Source organism: Panulirus ornatus, chromosome 16, assembly GCF_036320965.1.
Source record: "Panulirus ornatus isolate Po-2019 chromosome 16, ASM3632096v1, whole genome shotgun sequence".
Taxonomy (NCBI): Eukaryota; Metazoa; Arthropoda; class Malacostraca; order Decapoda; family Palinuridae; genus Panulirus; species Panulirus ornatus.
Window position 1 is genome coordinate 2,480,820 of NC_092239.1, and position 24,336 is coordinate 2,505,155.

Sequence of the window (24,336 nt, forward strand, 5' to 3'; positions counted from 1 at the left end):
ACGCATGTATGTTGCCATCGGCTGCACTTATTATTATCATTTTTCCTATTGAATATATATATATATATATATATATATATATATATATATATATATATATATATATATATATATATATATCTTTGAAAGCTATATATTTCTATGTTATCTTCACCCTCATTTATCCCAGTTATTTATTTAATTAGTCATCACCATACGCACCCGTAATAGTTTGCTGTGAAAATTTTGTGCTTACCGGGTGATAGATAGATAGATAGATAGATAGGTAGATAGATATTTGGTGGTGTGATTGATAGTTTCCAGGGGTTGTGATTGATTTATATTTACCATCTATATCGTCAGATGCCCTGCCGGCCAGCTCACAACCAGTGGGCCAGGGTTACAATATATGTGACCCATGATTATCAACAACCAGTGTTCCGTCCAGATTATATAAACTTCACAACTCAGGCCAGGCACGCATCTTCACTCTTCCATTCTCCTATGTACAAGCCAGACACATGACCTCGTATAAAGAGGGTTGAATGGCAGCATAAAAGAGTCCCACATGATTTGGGGGAAAAAAATGGATATCGGGTGTACCACCGCTGATCTACCTCCAGGAACATTTATAACCGTTATCGTTGTAGGAGTCGGGCGGGCCCGAGGTTAGACACGGACTGGTCACAACAGATCCACAACCCGGATTAGGTGGAATGCGAAAATTCTCTCTTCGTGACGACCCCCCGGACTATGAGAGTAAACACATGATTTCCTCGGAGGATGCCACACTATTTTGAAACAGAACATGGATGATAAAGTGTAGATTAATTTCACCGTTACTCGCTATCATTATTATTATTATTAGTCCTCATACCATGTACCTATATCTAAGATATACATATGTAGAACGCATTTTATGTATCCCTACAAGAATATCATATGGTCATGTATTGAAGCTCAACGAGGAATATTTATTTATACAGTTTAGAAGCCCAGGTTATATTACTACATTGTCATTCCCAAGGAGGAGGAGATGGAAGGAGAAGGAGGAGATGGAACGGGAGACGATGGAAGGAAAGGAAAATGGGGAGCATAAAATGGGGTAGAGAACGGGGGATGGGGGAAAACGGTGGGTAGGTAGGGAGAAAACAAGGGAAAAGAGGAGATTAGAATGGATGGAAAGGGAGGTTTAAGAAAAGGAAGTGAAATGGAGATTGTGTGTGTGTGTGTCTGTGTCTGTGTGTGTTTGAGAGAGAGAGAGAGAGAGAGAGAGAGAGAGAGAGAGAGAGAGAGAGAGAGAGAGAGAGAGAGAGAGAGAGAGAGGACGTAGATATGGTTGGTAAGGTAATGCTAGGCTGTATACATAAGAGACACACAGTCATTAGGAGGGCACGGGACCCACGCCCTAATCTGGCCATACATTACCCAATCAAAATCTCATTTTCCACCGTGATAAATAAGGTGAACAAGTGTGGGAGGCCCAGTTGTGGCTGGCTCCCGTGTTCCTCCATAGTGGCGATAAAGACTTCTTCTTAACTCCCCTCACCCTCCCCTCACCCTCCCCTCTCCCTCACCTGGTGAATGGTAAGGGGGGAGGGAGGGAGGGGGGGTTCGTCACACCCCCCACCCTCTCTTCTTCAACCCACCCCGTCAAGTGATGAATGTACAAGGTGGATCTTATTGATGGGTCGTATTGTCTTGGTGGTGTTTGTGTTTACGTAATGGTGAATGTAATTGTTGACCCGGATGTGGTTTGTGCCGGTGTCCCCAGCAGATTCATTGTGCACCCCATGTTCATCCTGTGAGCGGTAGCGCAAAAGCATTACAGAGGGCCTAGCTGTTCTTCTTCTCAACCTGTAACTATGACGAGTATTATCTTGTAAGTGGAATATCTACAGTTACTCTTCCTCCCTCCCTCCCTGCCTCACCAAGTGACGTCATTAATTGGTCATAAGGAAGTGGATTCGTAGACGTACACGATTGGGAGATTGCACAGACAACGTGGTGAGGTGGTTCCCTGAATGGCATGGTAGAGTGACCGAATTTCCACCCCGCCTGGTCCTCCTGGGGGCACGCGCGCACGCACGCACGCACGAACGCCCTCTATGGCTTACATGTATATTTAAAGAGACTGTTTTAATCTCACTCTGTTTCCCTAATGGAATGGACACGTGATTTACTTTTTTTTTCCTCCTCTCTCCACCACGATGGCTGCAGACTGGGGTATATTGTCTTCTGGTATTCACTGGGATAAACAAGTTTAGATGTACATAGATCTGCCTCTTGTGTGTATCTCAGAAGATGTGGTGGAGGGTGGTTGGTGCAGAGGATTAATATAAAACAGACTTGATGTTGAAAATATATTGAAAATATTTTTTTTTTTTCCGTTCACAGCAGAATAAGGTCGTGTTCGCCACTGCCTTAAATAAGACGTGTGATTTCGGGAGACTTCAGACATGTTTCAGGAAACCTCACACACACACACACACACACACACACACACACACACACACACACACATTCCTGGAGACTTTAAAACATATATTTCAGGAAGTTTCAGAGGTAGCAATGAATGTATAGATCCGCTCTTCTGTTTCATAAGACAATTACAAGTTACAGTATGTATTCTGTGACAGGTGGTGGTGGTGGTGGGGATTACAGGCTGTACTCCGTACTGCAATTACTCATTCGGAAAATCCATCGAATCGTGTTATATTGCCCTTGTCCGACCCACCCAGTTCACAGGACTGTACGCTCCTAGTCATCAGCTGTCTCCCGTACGCCAGGGTGACGTACGCACGAGGCCGTCATGCGAAAGGTCATCTTGATCCACTGATTGTACTGCACGGCAAATGAGGCCGTTCTTCGTTCGTTCCCGGCGCTACCTCGATACGCGGGAGATGGCGGACCAGTATCAGAGAAGAACAATAACGTGTTTAGATTAAATAGAGAACCGATCTCCGTAGGTCTTGTAAGCATTAAACATTATTATTTTTCTCTTCAAAGAGTTTTACTGCTTCCCGATGGGCGTGTCATCTGCATAACTACCCCTCCCGATATATGAAGGGGGGTACATACCTAATGCAGAGGTACCCCTCCCGATATATGAAGGGGGGTACATACCTGATGCAGAGGTACCTCTCCCGATATATGAAGGGGGTACATACCTAATGCAGAGGTACCCCTCCCGATATATGAAGGGGGGTACATACCTAATGCAGAGGTACCCCTTCCAAGGAAGGGGTAATTCCCTCCTCGTCTCAGATCCTGCCCCTCCCTCACACGAGCGAAACAAATCGAACCACAATATCTGCCCTGAGAAATTGATGGAAGTTTAACATATACACATACACACACACTCTACCCTCCACCCTCTATCTCTCTCCGCCTCCCTCTCCCTCCCTCCTTCTCTCTCCCATCCTCCCTCCCTCCCTCCTTCTCTCTCCCATCCTCCCTCCCTCCCTCCTTCTCTCTCCCATCCTCCCTCCCTCCCTCCTTCTCTCTCCCATCCTCCCTCCCTCCCTCCCTCACAGAGGGATTTTCAACCCTTTATGCCTTGAGAACAGCGGGGGGAGAATTTACGATCACTTGTGTGTGTTGTACATTTACATAGGCGTATATGTACGTATATACGTACTCTTGCACGTATTTGAGAATGTATTTATGCACATATGTATGTACACTTGCATGTGCATGTGTGAGTATGCGCATGTATAAGTATGAACGTATATTATTATCGATTTGTTCTGTGCTGGTGAAGGGGGTGTTAACACTCATGGGGCCATATGTATCAGTTATGTACCTACATAGTTGTCTGTACCACACATTTTATTTATCGATGAAATACTACGAACCGTCTTGATGACAATGGTACAAATACAGATCGGGGAGATCCGTCACCATGACGTAACTGTGGCTAAGGAGAGAGATTGTCCCTCGTCCAGCTGTGGGCCGGCCAGCCAGCCAGCCAGCCAGCTACCATGCTGGGGCGCCCCTCTCGTGCCTTCCTTCATCTGTAGGTAAGATCTTGCACTCGTGGCCACCAGGTGCAGAGCGTCACCGCGAGGGAACACGGAGAGATTCGGTCTTAATGAAGTTGAAATTTTAATTAACATTTTCTTAAATACGAGATTTTTTTTTTTATTCTAACTGTAAAAGATTTTGAAGGAGGACTGATTGTTTTGTGATTAACTGTTTTATTTATTTACTTCATTTTCTTGCAGTGAACATCGGTATAGGTGAATTATATATTTGGGCGTTCATAAAAGATTTCCTTTTTTTTTTTAAGCAGTCTTCTCGTGTACGAAGATATGTTATTGTTCGACTTTCCATTTGATCAGGATGATCAAACCTGTGGGTTATCTCAGGTATCTCTGGCCCAGAAGAGATAACTCACTCAGGATGTTATAGGGGTTCACTTATACCTTCTCGCTAAAGCAAATCTATGGATCTTAGTGTCTTCAATGACTCCTTCAGTTTCTGTCTCTGTTCAAACATACAAATCAGGTTAGATGATGTTCGCGTTTCAGTATTTATCTCTCTGGAATACAGAGGTAGAAGCAATCACGGGATTGAGAGCAGATGAAATAGATTCTTTTTTATGATAAGGAGATTCAGACCCTCCGGTCTCCGGTCTTGTAGTGCCCACATTCTGGACTTATTCAAGAATTGATTTTGTCTCCATATAACTGGTCTTTCTACTCCACTGTTGTTATGATAGATCCTATTTTGTGATGTCATGATCTTTACTTGCCACATGAATGACAGTTTTCTGTATGATGTAATGTTCTAAATATTCATACGTCACTTGTTTGAGTAGTGAAGGCGAGGGTAATCATACAGGACCATATGTTATCATGATCATCGTGACTGCAGTAGATTCACCACCACCACAGCCACCACCACCATCACCACAGTCACCACAGCCACCACCACCACCACACACTAACCTGTACCAGCAGTTCTCCACCTGTGTTAAATTTCCGCTTCAGTGCCTGTAATCCGTTTTTTATTTCATTCTTTGTGTATATGACATTTTTCTCATATATTCCTTGACCGTGGCGGCCAGCATGTATTTCTATGTATTCTTATGTATTTTGCAATATGTATTGGATTCCACACTACACATATGACGGGTTAATGACACATGTAGGTGTCGATTTTTCGTTCATCATGTCTCACCTTCCTAGAGACAGTTTTGTACTCATCTGGATCATCACCCACACAGAATTACACATTATTCACATTTGTCGTTCCTCATATCGTGATATACGGACACACTTCTTCCTTGCTCGTGTTTCGAAAATCAGATTTTGTTTGTCATAGATTATCTTTAACAAACACTTCTCCATTTTATTGATTTCTAAGAAGAAGAAGAAGAAGAAGAAGAAGAAGAAGAAGAAGAAGATACGGATATAAAGATTCTGTGTTGCTTGTGAGGAACAGATTTACGTCTCATGGACGGGAGGTAGAGACGGGCCAAGATGCCCATTGGTTCTCGGCCTTCCTGAGGACAGAGGGTGAGAGGTGGTGGGAGAGGGAAGTAAGAGGTGTCGGGTGGGAAGGAATGTGAGAAGCGTTGGAGGCAGGGAAGAAAGAGGTTCTCTGAGAGGTAGGGGAGAGGGAGTGAGAGGTGGCGGAGGGAGAGTGGAGGACGCGACGAGTGAGGGACAGAGACAGACGTGAGCATTGTAACAGAGAAAAAAAAATGTTGGATGAGGTGAAGATGAGCCAGATGCGGCTGTAAGGATCAGGAGGTTCTTTGCCGGGGAGATGAGGAGGAGGATGTGAGGAGATGAAGAGGAATGCAAGTGAAGGTGAGGAGGTGTGACCAGGAATACTGTCGGACATTTGGAAACAAGCAAAGGTTATGAGAGAAGACGAGTACCACTTCAGGAGATGAGTTGACGAGAAGATGAATGAGGAGACATGAGGAGGACTCTCATTACTCTCAGGTGACCGATATGGTTCTTGCGGTGTGAGGTGCACTGGTGAACCCCCTCATGTGACACCTCTGGTCCTCCTCCTCACACGGACTTTAGTCCGTCTTTCATGTTGACCCTCATGTTCTCTGGAGCATCTGACATTATCTGCCACAAGCGTTTGTTAATGAAGCTTCCATCCTTTACATTATCCACTTATGATCATCAGTTGGGTAATGTATGGTTTCCAGCAGTTCCATTGCGGTAGTTGTCAATGGGGCGACATCTCCCGCTCATCTGGTCACTGTGGCGTCCCTCATGGCTCTGTCCTGTCGCCTTCTTTCTTTCTTCCTTTCTTTTCTTAAACGATGTGCTTTTTCTTCGTCTTATTCTCATTTAAGCCGACTATTCTAATCTGTTACGGTCTTCAACGACTTACTCTTCCATCTCCTCCTCACCCAGATGCTTGTTTTTTTTCCTGCCACTGAACGTATTTCCTCTCATAATTCTGGTGTGTGCAGCGTCTCTGAGAAGGGAAGCAGTGATCTGGTAGATTCAGCAGTGTAGGAATGTTACCTCCACTCACATCTCTGGGGTAAATCTTACTCTTTTCCTGTTACCAGATTTCAAAACTGTACGATTCATCTTTTCAGTAACATAAACATGTTGGGCGTAATCATCTCCTTCACCCTATCTTGGACACCCTACAAAATGGACAACAACAACAGCAACATTTACATTTACCCATGACGTGTTCGATGCTAGGAAGACAAAGTATGATAACAAGGAAAATAAAGGAAGACGAAGAAGAAGACATGAAAGAGATGAGGAGAAACAGGACGGGGAGGTGATGAGAAATACAAAGGAAGACAGTGAGAATAAGAAAGACGATGGGAAATACAGGAGGAAATGTAGGGATATTGTAGAAGGAGGGAGATTGCTAGCGAGGATGTTGGGCAAGTGGGAAGGGGCAAGCGTCTGGACTGAGAGCGTTGGGCAAGAGGGAGTGTGGGGGATGAGGCAAGGAAGGTAGAGGGTCAAGTAACCATCCGGACTAAGAGGTGCCGCCCAGCAGCGCCATCAGCCGGCACAGCCAAGCCTCCAATATCAGTCGGCGACTCAGGAATGGACCCACATCAGCAGTTCTTTAAGAAGTTCACGACCTGCTATTTATGCCGTGACGACTCTCATCTATCCTCTAGCCTAGGTTTAGTGCAGCTGGGGGGGGGGGAGGGTGGGTCTGGATAGCGCAGGTTGGTACGACCTCTTGAGCACGACGGTACGACCTTTGGGTATCATGGACTGGCCTTTGACCTTACTTTTGGGTTAGATCAAAGGCCAGACCCTCATCATACCCACGGTGCTCAAGGGGTCGTACCGTCGTGCTCAAGGGGTCGTACCGTCGTGCTCAAGGGTCGTACCGTCGTGCTCAAGGGTTGTACCGTCGTGCTCAAGAGGGGGTACCGTCGTGCTCAATGGGGTCGTACCGTCGTGCTGAAGGGTCGTACCGTCATCATCAGTGTGTTAGAAGCAGCCAGATCAGATACTAAGACCAGGCCAGGTTGGAATACCTGACAACTGAGAATGGAATGTTGTAGTTGAAGCAGAGATGGGAGGGAAGGTTCGGGTGTCGTGAATGAAGGTTTGAGAAAGAAGGAACTGAATGAAGTGAAGCAGCATTGGAATGGATACAGGAGGTTGTAAAAATGGTTAATCAGTCGATGATCAGATGAAAGCCGTCATTCCAGATAGCGCGTAAAAGAAATGATTAGAAGAATGATGGTGAAATACCGTCTGTTTTTCCAGACATACTCGTGTGAAAGGATTTGCTAAATACAACTTGTTTTTCTTCTTTTTGTCTGAGGAATTATGGAGAGCTGGGGGGGGTGGGGTCAAGATCTATTGCTCTCAGGAAGTTGAGAGAGAGAGAGAGAGAGAGAGAGAGAGAGAGAGAGAGAGAGAGAGAGAGAGAGAGAGAGAGAGAGAGAGAGAGAGAGAGAGAGTGTCTGGTGGGGTGGTGATACAGGAAAGGTGTGATCGTCGTTTGTGACTTGAGGAAAAAGTGTGTGATTAAAGTGCGTAGAAGAGATGATGCTGGGGGAGCACTGAGTGCGTGGCGTGAATCATGTTTAGAACGTGTGTGATTAGAGTGTGTGTGTGTGTGTGTTGTTAGTAGTAGTGGTGGGGGGTAGATGGGTGCGTGGTCTGTAATGAATAGAGTGCGTTTGGCTTGTTTAACGTCATCATTACTGCTGAATGACTTCAAAATCTTTTGATTACGAGTGTACGACCCTTGAGCACGACGGCACGAACCCTGGCTGCTCAACCTGACCCATATTTTTCGTGGCCACCTCATACATCTTTTTTTTTTACAAAGTAGGATTGACACATCGTGTTATGGTGGCTGTGCTGCCTCTGGCATATAAGAATCATCACAGAAAAGTTGTCCTCACAGGAGTGTATATGTATATGGAGAAACTTGAGCCCTCGCGATTTAGATATGTCCTGAAAACTGTTGGGGAGGTGGGGGAGACCTCATTCAAATTCACCGTTTTCTTTGACTATTGATAGACTCGCCTATTAACATTTATATTACTTCAAAATTTTATATACGTTTTCTTTTATCGATTTCTATGTTTCTGTCGTCCTGCCCGACTCTCCTATTAATATCAATGTGAGTTCAAAATTTTACATACGTTATCCTTCAACGATTTCCATGTAATGATGATATTCTTCATATACAGCGTGTGTAATATGTCCGTTTATATATGTATGAATATTATTAGATTTGATGGCAAATTAAGAGCTAATGGTCATTAAGCCTAACTACGCGTATCATACGTCAAAGTAAGCAAAATACTAAATCTATGTAAACTGGCAAACGTCAGGGAATATTGATACTTTACTCTGATTTCGAGCGAGATTTCTATTACCAGTAATTCTATGTAAACTGTAACTTCTCTATACTTCGTATTACTATAGAAAATATTTATGAGAGTTAGATATAGACTTTCCTGGGTCTTCTCAGAGAATTAGCCAGTAATAGAAATGTTTCAACCTTTCATTTATTCGCTTTTTGTTATGGTGGTGTTTGAGAAAAGATATATAAGACAAGTAACTTTTTTTCCCCCCCGAATTGGTTATTTTGCCGATAGATGCACCTGATACGTCGGCACAGGTGAGGCAGACGGTAATATGCCGACATTGATTTTACGGGATTTATCAAGCCATCTTTTCAGCATTGTTGATGCGTCGTCCATCTGTAAGGCAGGCCCAGGTAGCCTATATGGTCGAGGGAGAGGTGGTGGGGGGTCGGGGGAGCCCCAGGTTAGGTTAGATCAGTTGGGTCAAGTGTTTCAGAACAACACTTTTCCTGCACTTCAAGATGGCGACGGTGGTGCGCTACCTCGCAGCCTTTGTGTACGATATTAAAATTCATATTTTCGATCATGATAATTCATATTTTGTATGAAGGATAGTATTTGCAAAGTTTTTTTTTTCTTTTTTTTACTGAAATAAGAGAAGTGGGTAAATGTATATATAAACTGGGTCAAGAGGAAAGTGAGCAATATCGGCATAACACCGTTTGGCTCACCGGTGCCGATATATCGGCAAAATAACCACTTTTTTTTATTTATCTAATACGTGTTTGTGTTTTCCCACCTTACAGAGGTAGCGTCAAGAACGGACAATGGAGCCTTACAGGAATAATCCTCGTGTGGTTCCTTGCTGTTCCTCCTACTTCAAGAATGTGATAATACAGTTGGGGAGTATTGCCAGCCCCCTCCCTCCCTTCCTGCCTGTCTCACTTGCCGTAAATTACAACTACATTGATACATTAACTTGTTATATCATGGATATTGTAGTGTTGATCAGTTCTCATACGACCGGCACTGCCTCCTGGTCACATACATTCAGTTAACCCGCATTTGTTTGTTTACTTGTTATTGTCATCATTTTCGACAAGTCTTGAAGTTGTAAAACTTGGGACGAACTGAAGCAAGACGTTGGTTACAACCTTACATGTTTTTTTTTTTTCACAGTACAACAACCATGCTGTTTATAATGTCCCCACAACGTATCAGTCAGTTTATAACACCACAATGTGCCAGTTTATAACAACCCCACAAGGTATCATTTTCGGGGATGGTTGCGTGGCCTCGGAATCGGTATAGTGACCCCAGAAGCGGCTGTGTGACCCCAGAAGCGGCTGTGTGACCCCAGAAGCGGTCATGTGACCCCAGAAGCGGCTGTGTGACCCCAGAAGCGGTCGTGTGACCCCAGAAGCGGTCGCGTGACCCCAGAGGCGGATATGTGACCCCAGAAGCGGTCGTGTGACCCCAGAAGCGGTCGTGTGATGTGAGCTGTTATGATATACTCTTGATGACAGTAAGAAGGGTCACGTGTCGCCTTATTCTCCAGTTCCTTCACGGCGCTGCTGGTGTGGCCAACACACGTCTGTTGACAGCCTCCTGTTCTTCACGCCCAGGCCGCCAACGGTCATAACGGCCGCCAACGGTCATAACGGCCGCCAACGGTCATAACGGCCGCCAACGGTCGCAACGGCCGCCAACGATCGCTGCGGCCGAAAACACTGGCACCAGCCGACAACGGGCCTTCGTCTACGCAAACAGTTGTACAGGTGCGCGAGCCATGTGTGGGCGACACACGGGTGCGCAGGCACCTGTCCAGTACACGTATCCATGCAGGTCGCACTGGCTCTACCAGCGGTGGGTCAGCGGTGGGAATGATGGTTGCTCCGGGAAGGCGGGGCTGCACTGTCAACCGCTGGCCAGTCATGAAGGCCGTCAAGGTATAAACACTAGTAGAATAATTAGGAACTTCTTCATCAAGTGTTAACACACACACACACACACACACACACACACGCACACACACACACACACTGTTTACACCTGTTACAGATTGCTGAAGATATATATATTATGTAATTTTTTAGTAAAGATTTATTCTACATATTTACACACAGAGAGAGAGAGAGAGAGAGAGAGAGAGAGAGAGAGAGAGAGAGAGAGAGAGAGAGAGAGAGAGAGAGAGAGAGATTATAATGATATTCTGATTCATGCAGGGAATTGTCTACATATTATGTCACTTTCGTCAAGGAAAAAAAAAAGAAGATATAAGGTGTGTGATGCAACAGATATGGCAACGATGATAATCTGTGACGCAGCAAATATGGCAACGATGATAATGTGTTTGTAACTACAACACAGGTCACCACTGATGATCATCATATTGTTACGCTAACCAACACTGGCTGGGTTATATTATTATGGTGTGACGCACAATAATAACCTGCTGGGTTATTATTATTATTGTGGTGGTGTGACACACAATAATAACCTGCTGGGTTATTATTATTATTGTGGTGGTGTGACGCACAGTAATAACCTGCTGGGTTATTATTATTATTGTGGTGGTGTGACGTACCATCATAACCGCTGGGTTATATTTCCCACAGGATTAATTACCGATCATTGTTTTCAAAGTGTTCAACCCTGACTCTACCGCTAAAGCAATTTACATTTCCACAGCTCGGAAAGGTTTTACATCTACAATGTGTTTAAGGTTAACTCTTGACCACACTGATGTAAACCTTTACATTTACTGACCACAAAAACAAGTGATAGGATTTGCTTTTCGTTTTGTGCCTTATTTTGATTGTTTTTTTTATGGCGTCCAATTTCTATATATAGATATATATGTTTTATTATTATTATTATTATTATTATTATTATTATTATTGTTATTGTTATTATTATTATTATTATTATTATTATTATTATCATTATTATTATTAAAGTACTTAATCGCCGTCTCCCGCGTTAGCGAGGTAGCGCTAGGAAACACGAAAGAATGGCCCAACCCACCCACATACACATGTATATGCGGAAGTGATATATATGGGATTTAGTCTTTCCTGTAGAGTTAGTTTTTTACCTGTAGATTGAACTTTGCAAGTTTTGTCTTCATGTTGTGTTACCAGGACTGAGTTAGGATAGGTGTTAGTGTGAAGGTCTCTGCTAAATATGTTCTATGAGAACAGAGAAATTACCACACCTAACTGAATGTTGTGGATGACGGTACGACCTTTGTGGATGACGGTACGACCTTTGATCAAGACGCCTCTAATCTTAATCTAAGGGTCAGGTTAAAGGCCGTCCTCTGATACCCAATAGTCGTACTGTTGTGCTAAATTAGTCGTCGTTTCGTGTTCAGGAGGGTCGTGTACCGTCGTGCTCAAGGGTGGTGTACCGTCGTGCTCAGAAGGTCGTGTACCGTCGTGCTCAAGGGTCGTGTACCGTCGTGCTCAGAAGGTCGTGTACCGTCGTGCTCAAGGGTCGTGTACCGTCGTGCTCAAGGGTCGTGTACCGTCGTGCTCAGAAGGTCGTGTACCGTCGTGCTCAAGGGTGGTGTACCGTCGTGCTCAGAAGGTCGTGTACCGTCGTGCTCAAGGGTCGTGTACCGTCGTGCTCAGAAGGTCGTGTACCGTCGTGCTCAAGGGTCGTGTACCGTCGTGCCCAAGGGTCGTGTACCGTCGTGCTCAAGGGTGGTGTACCGTCGTGCTCAGAAGGTCGTGTACCGTCGTGCTCAAGGGTCGTGTACCGTCGTGCTCAAGGGTCGTGTACCGTCGTGCTCAGAAGGTCGTGTACCGTCGTGCTCAAGGGCCGTGTACCGTCGTGCTCAAGGGTCGTGTACCGTCGTGCTCAGAAGGTCGTGTACCGTCGTGATTGAGGGAATGATCATTACTGGAAATGAAGAGCTACGTATAACCCATTCAGTATTTTGTTAATAAAACATATTATCGTCAGCGAACAAACTCATGCATATATGACCTCGCTAATTAGCCGAACTTAATTATCTGTTTCAGAAATGTGAAAACCTGACCTTTTTGTGTGGGAATTACTCTCATGATACGAAGCATTTGTGTCTGCCAGGGATCTTCAGGAACATACGAGTATGACGCACACTTGGGATTGTGTGACACAACTCCGGGACGACCCCCCGGGGAGGCTAACAACACCCGGGAAGCAACGCCTCCTTCCCCACCCCGAAATCCAGGGGCATCTAGGCTTCGTTGTCCACGGTAAACAACGCCGGGGGAGGTGGGAAACGTGGACGAGTCTTGAGGGACGAGAGGGAATGACTGTTGTACCACTCAGTACACAACTGTTGTGGCCACTTGGTACACAACTGTTGTACCCCTGTGTGTGTGTGTGTGTGTGTGTGTGTGTGTGTGTGTGTGTGTGTGTGTGTAGGTTCACCTGATTCCCAACAGGCCACAGACATTCCACTTCCCATTAACAAGATTCAACGCGACCAAATCCAATAAACACTATTGTGCGATTTCAACTTTTGAATGAATTCCTTGATAATTAAGTTATATGTTAATCTATTGGCGCATTGCAAAAAATAAGCCCGCTTAATACGTACCAATTAGTTCAGTCCTGTCTGTCTTGTGTATTGAAATAAATTAAGTTTATATATATATATATATATATATATATATATATATATATATATATATATATATATATATATATATATATATCTCCCAGGACCCATTTTCTAAGGGCTCCTGCAGCTCCAAGGCTGCGCTGTAATCAGCAGCAGGAGCAGGATGAACCCTTTGAAAGATGTTCCTTGACGCATCTAATGATGCAGCCTCATTATTATAGCTGACTTCTTTTTTCCCCTCACTCGTGGTTGTAACTTCAAGCAAGAGGAGTCCGGTAACACCAGCCAGGGATGTATTTACGTATATGTACCAGCCAGTTTTAATGCAGTGTTACCAACTCCAGATGACCTTCTGTCTTGCCGTAGTGGTGGACACAGTGTCACTGTGACCCGGGTCAAGACATGACCTATACCGCGGCCGCTGGTGGGGTCAAGACACCAGGACACACGGTTGTTAAATGTATGTACCCACCACCTACCTCACACAGTGGCCTCCCCGCCTTCTTTGCTCACCTGACAGGTTGGCCCCCAACATGAACGTCCACGCCCCCATCTTCTTTCCTATCCTTTTCAGTTATTCCTTTACCCATTGGAGACTCTCTCCACATTTTCCATGAATGACAGACTGGAATCACGTTTTCCATGAATGTCAGTTTGTCTCCCCGTTTTCCATGATTGTAAGGTCGTATTCCCATCTATAATTGTCATATTGTGTCCCCATTTTCTGTAGATATCTGACTCTCTAGTAATGTCTACTAATGTCTGCTAATGATTATCATACAGTACCCACATTTAATGTGTTTGCTGTAGACTCCCTTTCACATTTTCTTTATATACGAAATTCTTTAGCCTTTCACACTTTGTGTTTTGCCGTTTTACTGAAGTGAATTAGGATAATTTTACTTCGGCCTATTAAAGAAAACGCTGAGTCGTTAAACGTAGTTCAGTCTTATGTATATATATATATATATATATATATATATATATATATATATATATATATATATATATATATATATATATATATATATTATCCCTGGTGATAGGGGTGAGACAATACTTCCTATGTATTCCCACCGTGTCATAGAAGGCGACTAAAAGGGGAGGGAGCGGGGACTGGAAATCCTCCCTCTCGTTTTTAATTCTCCCAAAGAAGGAACAGAGAACGGGGCCAATTGAGGATATTCCCTCAAAGGCTCAATCCTCTGTTCTTAACGCTACTTCACTAACGCGGGAAATGGCGAATAGTATAAAATGTATACATATATATATATATATATATATATATATATATATATATATATATATATATATATATGTATATATATATATATATATATATATATATATATATATATATATATATATATATATATATATATATATATATATTTCTGGAATTATATTGATGGAGAAAAATTCTGGTCAATCATTTATCATGTCTTTATAATGCCTTCCATTTTCCTTCACTCCTCTTCCCCACCTTCAGACCTCAAATTCCTGCCTAACATCAGTAAATCGTTCTGTATTCATCTGTTTATATATTTCCCGGCGTGCTTTCCCCTCCTAGTTGTTGTAGATATTATGAATGTATATAGTGTGTGATTATTATGAATGTATATAGTGTGTGAATATCATGAATGTATATAGTGTGTGAATATCATGAATGTACATAGTGTGTGAATATCATGAATGTATATAGTGTGTGAATATCATGAATGTACATAGTGTGTGAATATCATGAATGTATATAGTGTGTGAATATCATGAGTGTACATAGTGTGTGAATATAATGAATGTATATAGTGTGTGAATATTGCCGCTGTGGTGTAGTGAATTAAATCATGACGTGTCCTGATCCAGAGTGCTGAATTACCGTTGATTATGAATGAGGTGATTGGCCCTCGTTACCGTGTTGCTGGTCTGAACCCATGCACGATTACTGCACCCTTCACGCTAACTTACCCACCCACGCTCACCCGCACCCATCCCCTGTTTACCAGTACTCATCCCCCATCCTCACCTAGGGCTACACACATCCCACTCAACAGTGGTCACTACCACTCACCATCAGTACTCCCCACTCACCACTTGTACACCCCACTCACCACCTGCTCTCCCCACTCATCAACCCTCATTTCAGTTTTACTCACTTCCCACTCAGTGTTACTGCCGCTACTCATCACTACTCTCTACCAGTCGCTTCCCCACTCACCAGCCACCATCCCCACTCATTTTCCACTCCTCACAACCCATTCCACTCAACACTCCCTCACTCCTTACTCAGCACCTCCTTTTCTTCCCACTCAACACTCTTACATTCCACTTCCCCTACATATATCACCACTCATACCCCACTCACCACCACACATTCCCCCACTCATCACCACTGCTATATACCCACGACCCCCTCCCCCCACGCACCACATTCAAGATGATATTGGCTCACGGCGGAGACCTTGCTGCCCGGCTTGACCAGTAACACCCCTCCCCCATGCTCGACCGAAGTACCGCTTAACCGGAATCTCGCTTATCCGTAATGGTTCAGCGGGTTAAAGATCTTAATCGTAAAGAGCGTTAGGCTACCGTCCCTTTTTTTATCCGAATAAAGTTAAGTCAGGTCTCTGTGTGTAAGTCGGTTACAGACAAGTTTATCCGGGCTGGTGTGACACATCTCTCTCGAGTTTTTCTGGACAATGGTCGTTAACCCATGTTAAGTTTATCCTCACAAATTATATCAACATAACCCGAGTAAACCGACCTATTTCTTTAATCGGGATCGGACAGTATATCTGGAGTGGTTTGACTGGTTTCATTATTATGTTGACCGTAATCTCATGTATCCGATCTTGAGGTTCGCTTGTTCCGTCGAAATCCGGTACATCGAGGAAGGAGACGGATGCGAGCGGTGCCCAGTGCGGCGCGCGGGCCGGCCGACCGGTGGGCTGGCTGGCCCGCGTCGGATATCTGAGCTTTTAATTGAAACATTTGGAAGGTCTTCAGGAAGTCCTGCAGCCGAGGTGGTTCTCTTCAGAAACACGCACGGACCAGTAGTGAGGAGGAGACGAGGTCTCTCCATGTATTTTATTAATCGATTTACAGAGGGCGAGGGCGATGACAACATAGGGCCGCTTTTTCAAGGTGGTATGAGGGGAAGTCTTAACAGCTCCACCAACTCGTAAGAAATAGTATTTGACGTTTTATATCGTCTTGATTTGTTCGTTAGTCTGGGGATAGGATGCAGATAATGGTGTGCGAGATACAGATGTTCGGAGAGAGGGAAGATGGTCAGGGAGCGGAGGTGCGGTCTGGTCACACATACGGGACGATCTATCCAGCTGGACCGTCACTATCCCTCGATACGAATCTCGTTTCGTTGAGCCAACGAACTGTTCCACTGCGAGTCGACTCAGGGCCTCACAGCGGGAGGGAACCGGTCATGAACCCTGGGAACGGACGGGGCAGCGGAGGTCAAGCAGGGCCGAGACGTCAGAGACCTGGAGACACCAGTGGAGGCTGGCCACGAGGAGACCCCGTCTGTGATTGTACGTCGGTGTGTACACCGTCCCGTCCTGGGCAGGTGTGTTATGCTGAGGTTCTGAGGGAATATTGGATGTGTCGAGCGGGAAGCGGAGGAGAGGACCAGATGTTTGGGACGCTGGGGGACGCTGAGAACAGCCTTCAGGATTTGTACCAGGCTCGCACTGCGTCTTCGAAGCGTTCGTGTTAACATCACCAGTTGTAGGGCTAATGTGTAGAAGGAATATCTGTGAGGGGTGAGTTGAACCAGCAGAGAGAAGGGGCCCCTCACACACACTCACACACACGGGGTAGACAAAAACCTCGCTACCCGCTCAACGCAAGTGGCAACACCAGCGGTAATACGTATGCAAATCACTGTTAATGTTTATTTCAAGAACTGACCCGAGTCGAGCCATTATAGGTAATAACTGTAGGAAAAACAGATTGTAGTCGGGCGGGAGGTGTGGGGCAGCGTGGAGTGTGTGTGTGTGTGTGAGAGAGAGGGAGAGAGAGAGAGTCAGTCTGGGGCACTTACCTCTCCTGCTAGCGTCACCAGGGGCCGATCTCCTTATCCCAGTACTGGTCGTGTCGGGGGCAGCGTGACGCGTGACGACCCCTGTGGCAGGGGACGGAGGGAGGGTGGTTGGTGGGCCGTTCACCACACCAGCATGCCCGCTGCCACGGTGGTCACGCTGTAGGTAAGGTAGTGAGGGGTGTACAGGCGGCGGGTGTGCCAGCGACGGACTGAGCGCGTGAGCTGTGGTGGTGGTGGTGGTGGTGGTGTGATGGGGGTGGTAGTGTTGGGGTCTCGCTGCTGCCCTCCCCTCCACACTGCCAATGCGGGACTGAACCAGACGAGTCGACACTCCCTCAGCTTGAGCTAACACACCAGGGCTTCCACGGGACCATCTCCTCCCTCCCTCCCTCCCTCACTCCCCCTCGCTACCTTCCTTCCTCCCCAGCCCTCTCCCCACCTTGTGTTACCTTCCCTACCCAGCCCCCTCGACCCCCTCCCCAAGGTCCTGCTGCACGGTGTGTGGGGTCGGGTGGGGAAGATGTGTGGGGGAGGGGGTGGATGGGTGGTGTTGGGTGGGAAGGGTGTGTAGGGAGGGGGAGGGTTTGTGGGGTGGTGTGGGGAGGGTGTGTGGTATGCGGGGAGCCTCACCTGACGGGATGGGGGTGGGGGGGGGGGGAAGCGGGTCGGGGTGTTTCGCTGTTCATCAGTCGCCCACATGTGGGGGTGTGCTACCCCCACTCCCACTCCCACCCCCCACAGTCCTCAGACACACCAGTTTGACCACACTTGTCACACTGCCATCTCCACTACCCCTGCCCCGGCCCGCCCCTCCTGGCCCCGCCCCGCCCCGCCCCGCCCCTCTCATCACAGCCACACCCCCTCAACCCACCCTCGGCCACTCACCCCTCCCTTCCAGGCGTAAGACCAAGGGGGAGGATAAGTCATGGGGAGTCTTGGCCACATCCTCCCCCATGGTCACCTCCCCATGGGTCTTGCCCACTCCCACCCCATCCTCCCACGTGGTCACCCCACTATGGAAGGGGGAGATCATGACAACCCATGTATCCACATACCACCACATTCACACCCTGTACATCCACATACCACCACATTCACACCCTCTGCAGTAAGAGTAATTAAGCCAGTAAGAGTAATTAAGCCAGTAAGAGTAATTAAGCCAGTAAGAGTAATTAAGCCAGTAAGAGTAATTAAGCCAGTAAGAGTAATTAAGCCAGTAAGAGTAATTAAGCCAGTAAGGGAGTGAATTAAGCCAGTAAGAGTAATTAAGCCAGTAAGAGTAATTAAGCCAGTAAGAGTAATTAAGCCAGTAAGAGTAATTAAGCCAGTAAGGGAGTGAATTAAGCCAGTAAGAGTAATTAAGCCAGTAAGAGTAATTAAGCCAGTAAGAGTAATTAAGCCAGTAAGAGTAATTAAGCCAGTAAGAGTAATTAAGCCAGTAAGAGTAATTAAGCCAGTAAGAGTAATTAAGCCAGTAAGAGTAATTAAGCCAGTAAGAGTAATTAAGCCAGTAAGAGTAATTAAGCCAGTAAGAGTAATTAAGCCAGTAAGGGAGTGAATTAAGCCAGTAAGAGTAATTAAGCCAGTAAGAGTAATTAAGCCAGTAAGAGTAATTAAGCCAGTAAGAGTAATTAAGCCAGTAAGAGTAATTAAGCCAGTAAGAGTAATTAAGCCAGTAAGAGTAATTAAGCCAGTAAGAGTAATTAAGCCAGTAAGAGTAATTAAGCCAGTAAGAGTAATTAAGCCAGTAAGAGTAATTAAGCCAGTAAGAGTAATTAAGCCAGTAAGAGTAATTAAGCCAGTAAGAGTAATTAAGCCAGTAAGAGTAATTAAGCCAGTAAGAGTAATTAAGCCAGTAAGAGTAATTAAGCCAGTAAGAGTAATTAAGCCAGTAAGGGAGTGAATTAAGCCAGTAAGAGTAATTAAGCCAGTAAGAGTAATTAAGCCAGTAAGAGTAATTAAGCCAGTAAGAGTAATTAAGCCAGTAAGAGTAATTAAGCCAGTAAGAGTAATTAAGCCAGTAAGAGTAATTAAGCCAGTAAGAGTAATTAAGCCAGTAAGGGAGTGAATTAAGCCAGTAAGAGTAATTAAGCCAGTAAGAGTAATTAAGCCAGTAAGAGTAATTAAGCCAGTAAGAGTAATTAAGCCAGTAAGAGTAATTAAGCCAGTAAGGGAGTGAATTAAGCCAGTAAGAGTAATTAAGCCAGTAAGAGTAATTAAGCCAGTAAGAGTAATTAAGCCAGTAAGAGTAATTAAGCCAGTAAGAGTAATTAAGCCAGTAAGAGTAATTAAGCCAGTAAGAGTAATTAAGCCAGTAAGAGTAATTAAGCCAGTAAGAGTAATTAAGCCAGTAAGAGTAATTAAGCCAGTAAGAGTAATTAAGCCAGTAAGGGAGTGAATTAAGCCAGTAAGAGTAATTAAGCCAGTAAGAGTAATTAAGCCAGTAAGAGTAATTAAGCCAGTAAGAGTAATTAAGCCAGTAAGAGTAATTAAGCCAGTAAGAGTAATTAAGCCAGTAAGAGTAATTAAGCCAGTAAGAGTAATTAAGCCAGTAAGAGTAATTAAGCCAGTAAGAGTAATTAAGCCAGTAAGAGTAATTAAGCCAGTAAGAGTAATTAAGCCAGTAAGAGTAATTAAGCCAGTAAGAGTAATTAAGCCAGTAAGGGAGTGAATTAAGCCAGTAAGGGAGTGAATTAAGCCAGTAAGAGTAATTAAGCCAGTAAGAGTAATTAAGCCAGTAAGAGTAATTAAGCCAGTAAGAGTAATTAAGCCAGTAAGAGTAATTAAGCCAGTAAGAGTAATTAAGCCAGTAAGAGTAATTAAGCCAGTAAGAGTAATTAAGCCAGTAAGAGTAATTAAGCCAGTAAGAGTAATTAAGCCAGTAAGAGTAATTAAGCCAGTAAGAGTAATTAAGCCAGTAAGAGTAATTAAGCCAGTAAGAGTAATTAAGCCAGTAAGAGTAATTAAGCCAGTAAGAGTAATTAAGCCAGTAAGAGTAATTAAGCCAGTAAGAGTAATTAAGCCAGTAAGAGTAATTAAGCCAGTAAGAGTAATTAAGCCAGTAAGAGTAATTAAGCCAGTAAGAGTAATTAAGCCAGTAAGAGTAATTAAGCCAGTAAGAGTAATTAAGCCAGTAAGAGTAATTAAGCCAGTAAGAGTAATTAAGCCAGTAAGAGTAATTAAGCCAGTAAGAGTAATTAAGCCAGTAAGAGTAATTAAGCCAGTAAGAGTAATTAAGCCAGTAAGAGTAATTAAGCCAGTAAGAGTAATTAAGCCAGTAAGAGTAATTAAGCCAGTAAGAGTAATTAAGCCAGTAAGAGTAATTAAGCCAGTAAGAGTAATTAAGCCAGTAAGAGTAATTAAGCCAGTAAGAGTAATTAAGCCAGTAAGAGTAATTAAGCCAGTAAGAGTAATTAAGCCAGTAAGAGTAATTAAGCCAGTAAGAGTAATTAAGCCAGTAAGAGTAATTAAGCCAGTAAGAGTAATTAAGCCAGTAAGAGTAATTAAGCCAGTAAGAGTAATTAAGCCAGTAAGAGTAATTAAGCCAGTAAGAGTAATTAAGCCAGTAAGAGTAATTAAGCCAGTAAGAGTAATTAAGCCAGTAAGAGTAATTAAGCCAGTAAGAGTAATTAAGCCAGTAAGAGTAATTAAGCCAGTAAGAGTAATTAAGCCAGTAAGAGTAATTAAGCCAGTAAGAGTAATTAAGCCAGTAAGAGTAATTAAGCCAGTAAGAGTAATTAAGCCAGTAAGAGTAATTAAGCCAGTAAGAGTAATTAAGCCAGTAAGGGAGTGAATTAAGCCAGTAAGAGTAATTAAGCCAGTAAGAGTAATTAAGCCAGTAAGAGTAATTAAGCCAGTAAGAGTAATTAAGCCAGTAAGAGTAATTAAGCCAGTAAGAGTAATTAAGCCAGTAAGAGTAATTAAGCCAGTAAGAGTAATTAAGCCAGTAAGAGTAATTAAGCCAGTAAGAGTAATTAAGCCAGTAAGAGTAATTAAGCCAGTGAGAGAAATTAAGCCAGTAAAAGTAATTAAGCCAGTAAGAGTAATTAAGCTAGTAAGGGAGTAGTTATATCTGCAAGGGAGTAATTAAGCCAGTAAGGGAGTGAATTAAGCCAGTAAGGGAGGGAGTAAGCCATCAGGGTGCACACGTCTCTGCCTTACAAGGAGCAGGTCCAAGGGTCACAGGACTGGCAACACTGTCAACAATTATTATTATTATCCCCAGTATTGCCACGTCAGACACTTCTCCGCTCCCCACCTCTCCCACGCCTCTCTCTCTCTCTCTCTCTCTCTCTCTCTCTCTCTCTCTCTCTCTCTCTCTCTCTCTCTCTCTCTCTCTCTCTCTCTCTCTCTCTCTTCCTTCGCCTACTTCCTCCCTCCCCACACCCTTATCTCCCCCCCACCCCTCCTCACCCCCCCCCCCATGTTTAGCGCCTCACAAGTGACGGTTCCGCTTGCATGGGCACCACGCGTCGGTTTTATTTTCCAGTATAAACAACGGCGTCTTTGACTGCACACCTGGACTCGTGAAGTCGCTGTTGCCTCACCTGGGAGGAAGAATGGTGTTGTTTAGCTCGGCTCTGACTTCCTGTGTTGTCTCTGAAAATTTGCCCCATTCCTCATGGTCCTCTTGTACCCCTATCCCACCCTACTCGCACCCCCTATCTCACCCTATTCGTACCCCCTGTCCCACCCTATTCGTACCCCCTGTCCCACCCTATTCGTACCCCCTGTCCCACCCTATTCGTACCCCCTGTCCCACCCTATTCGTACCCCCTGTCCCACCCTATTCGTACCCCCTGTCCCACCCTATTCGTACTTCCTATCCTATCTTATTCATGCCCCTACATAACCTGTTTGTATCGCACCTTTCCTACTCCCTTCTTTCTTCGTTCGTGCCCTTATCTATCCCCTTTTTTCGGGGGAGGAATCATTCGTGTCTATCCTTACCTCCTCCGGATCTCTTCATATCACATTCGTGCCGTATCTTTGCTGCGCTGCCCTGCCAGTATGGCTTAATCTGGTGGCGGGGTAGTTAGGCAGTTAGTTAGCTAGTTAGGCAAGTAGCCTGTTAGTTCGTTAGGTAGGCAGGTAGATAGGTATATATGTAGGTAGGTATGTAGGTAGGAAGTCTCTCTCTCTCTCTCTCTCTCTCTCTCTCTCTCTCTCTCTCTCTCTCTCTGCCATATCTTCTTTAAGCGTTGCCCCATTTGTGCCCTATCATTATATTTTCAGGCCGCCTCCTGTTCTATCGTTTAACTTTCTTACTACCCATAATTTCCCATAATGCCCCATCCTGACTCGTGATCCAACATTTCCCCATTACTGCCTTAAATGTATCCCGTTCCATTCTATTGTATCCTTAATTCCTTCACCATTCCTTCATTCTTGCCCCATTTTTCCCGTTTCAGGCTCCTCTCCTCTCCACCCTGTTCTCTGTCTCATTCATCCCCATCACGACTCCATTCCATTCCATCAGTACCCCCATCTTGCTACACCATCTCCCCACTATGCCCTCTCACCGCTACATACCATCTTATGCGCCCCATTCATGGCGACACGATCTTATCCACTCCCCATCAGAGCTTCACCATACCCCTTGATCGCCCACCCATGTGCCATCAGTACCTCATCTTGCTATGTGAGTGTCTCACCATTACCCATAACCACACACCCCCATCCTTCTCCCATAGTAAGTCATCCCATACCCCCATCCTTCTCCCATAGTAATTCAAACGCCCCCTCCCCCAGTCTAGCCTAGGACGCCCCTTCCCTCCCTCACACACACACACACACACACACACACACACACACACACACAGTCTCCCGCTCGCCCCCAACAAAAACATAAGTACCATAAAACAGGAAATATCACAGAGGGCGTGGCGTGGCCGCGTCTCTTTCCCCCATGCCCCATCACCCCATCCCCCATCAGGCTATGTATAGTCCTCGTGAGCCAGCCTGCCTCGCGTTCAACCTGTCGCAGTAGCCAACCTCACTTACACACTTATATCCTGCAAAAACACCCGCCGACACCCTCTGTTAAGTGTCTCTCAAAGCTCTCACTTGGGTGCCTTACGTGCCTGTGAGATTATATATATATATATATATATATATATATATATATATATATATATATATATATATATATATATATATATATATATATATATTCTCTTAAGGATAAGGGACTACTTTTTGTGAGTTCGTGGAGTGATTCGTCAGTTGGGTCTTTGAGTTACTGCAAGATGAAGATTTAATGGCCTGTGGTGATGGAGGAGACCTCGTCTCCCCTCCTGACGGCGTCGCCCCACGAGAGATATGGAGGTGTCCAGCGTGGCCGATGGTGCCCCCTGATGTGGTGGGCCGCGCGCGCGTGACGCGCCACCAGCACGTGTTTGTAACCCATTGAAGACGACGGCACGACCCGTGCAACAGGACGGTACGACCCGTGAGCACGACGCCACGACCCTTGGGTATGATGGTCTGGTGTTAGACCTGATCGTGAAGGGTCAGGTCAGAGGTCAGGCGTACTCAAGGGTAATATATATATACCTTCCTTCCCATCTAAGGTATCCCACATGTTCCCAGCCACAGCGTTTTATGCATTACCTCCTTCATGACACATGACAGAGTTCATGACGAGTTCCCTGGCGTGTGGGAGGTGAAGCGACTCTGGTCTGTCCTCGTTTGTGGCTGTGTACCCTGGTGGGGAGGTCCCCGCTGCTCAGTCGGAGGGAAGCAAGAAGGTCCTCCTCCTCCTCTCCTGAGTGGCGGTGATTCAAGACTGTGGAGAGGAGAACCTACAGCTGGAGGGAGTACTACATGGGAAGGGCTGGTAACAGAAGGCCTGATGGTATGTGACCAGGTTACCTGCTGAAGACTAGTAACAGTGAA

The 24,336-nt window shown here is 45.0% G+C and overlaps 1 protein-coding gene across 2 annotated transcripts in view; it reads right to left on the reverse strand.

Moving 5' to 3' along the window:
- LOC139754028 (uncharacterized) overlaps positions 1 to 17,779 on the reverse strand; it is a 143,634-nt gene extending 125,855 nt beyond the window's left edge. For both annotated transcript variants that reach the window (XR_011713811.1, XM_071671000.1), the window contains exon 1: positions 17,440 to 17,779. The gene's annotated coding sequence lies outside the window, so the exon portion shown is untranslated. The remainder of the gene's footprint in view (positions 1 to 17,439) is intronic.
- Positions 17,780 to 24,336: the final 6,557 nt, after the last annotated feature.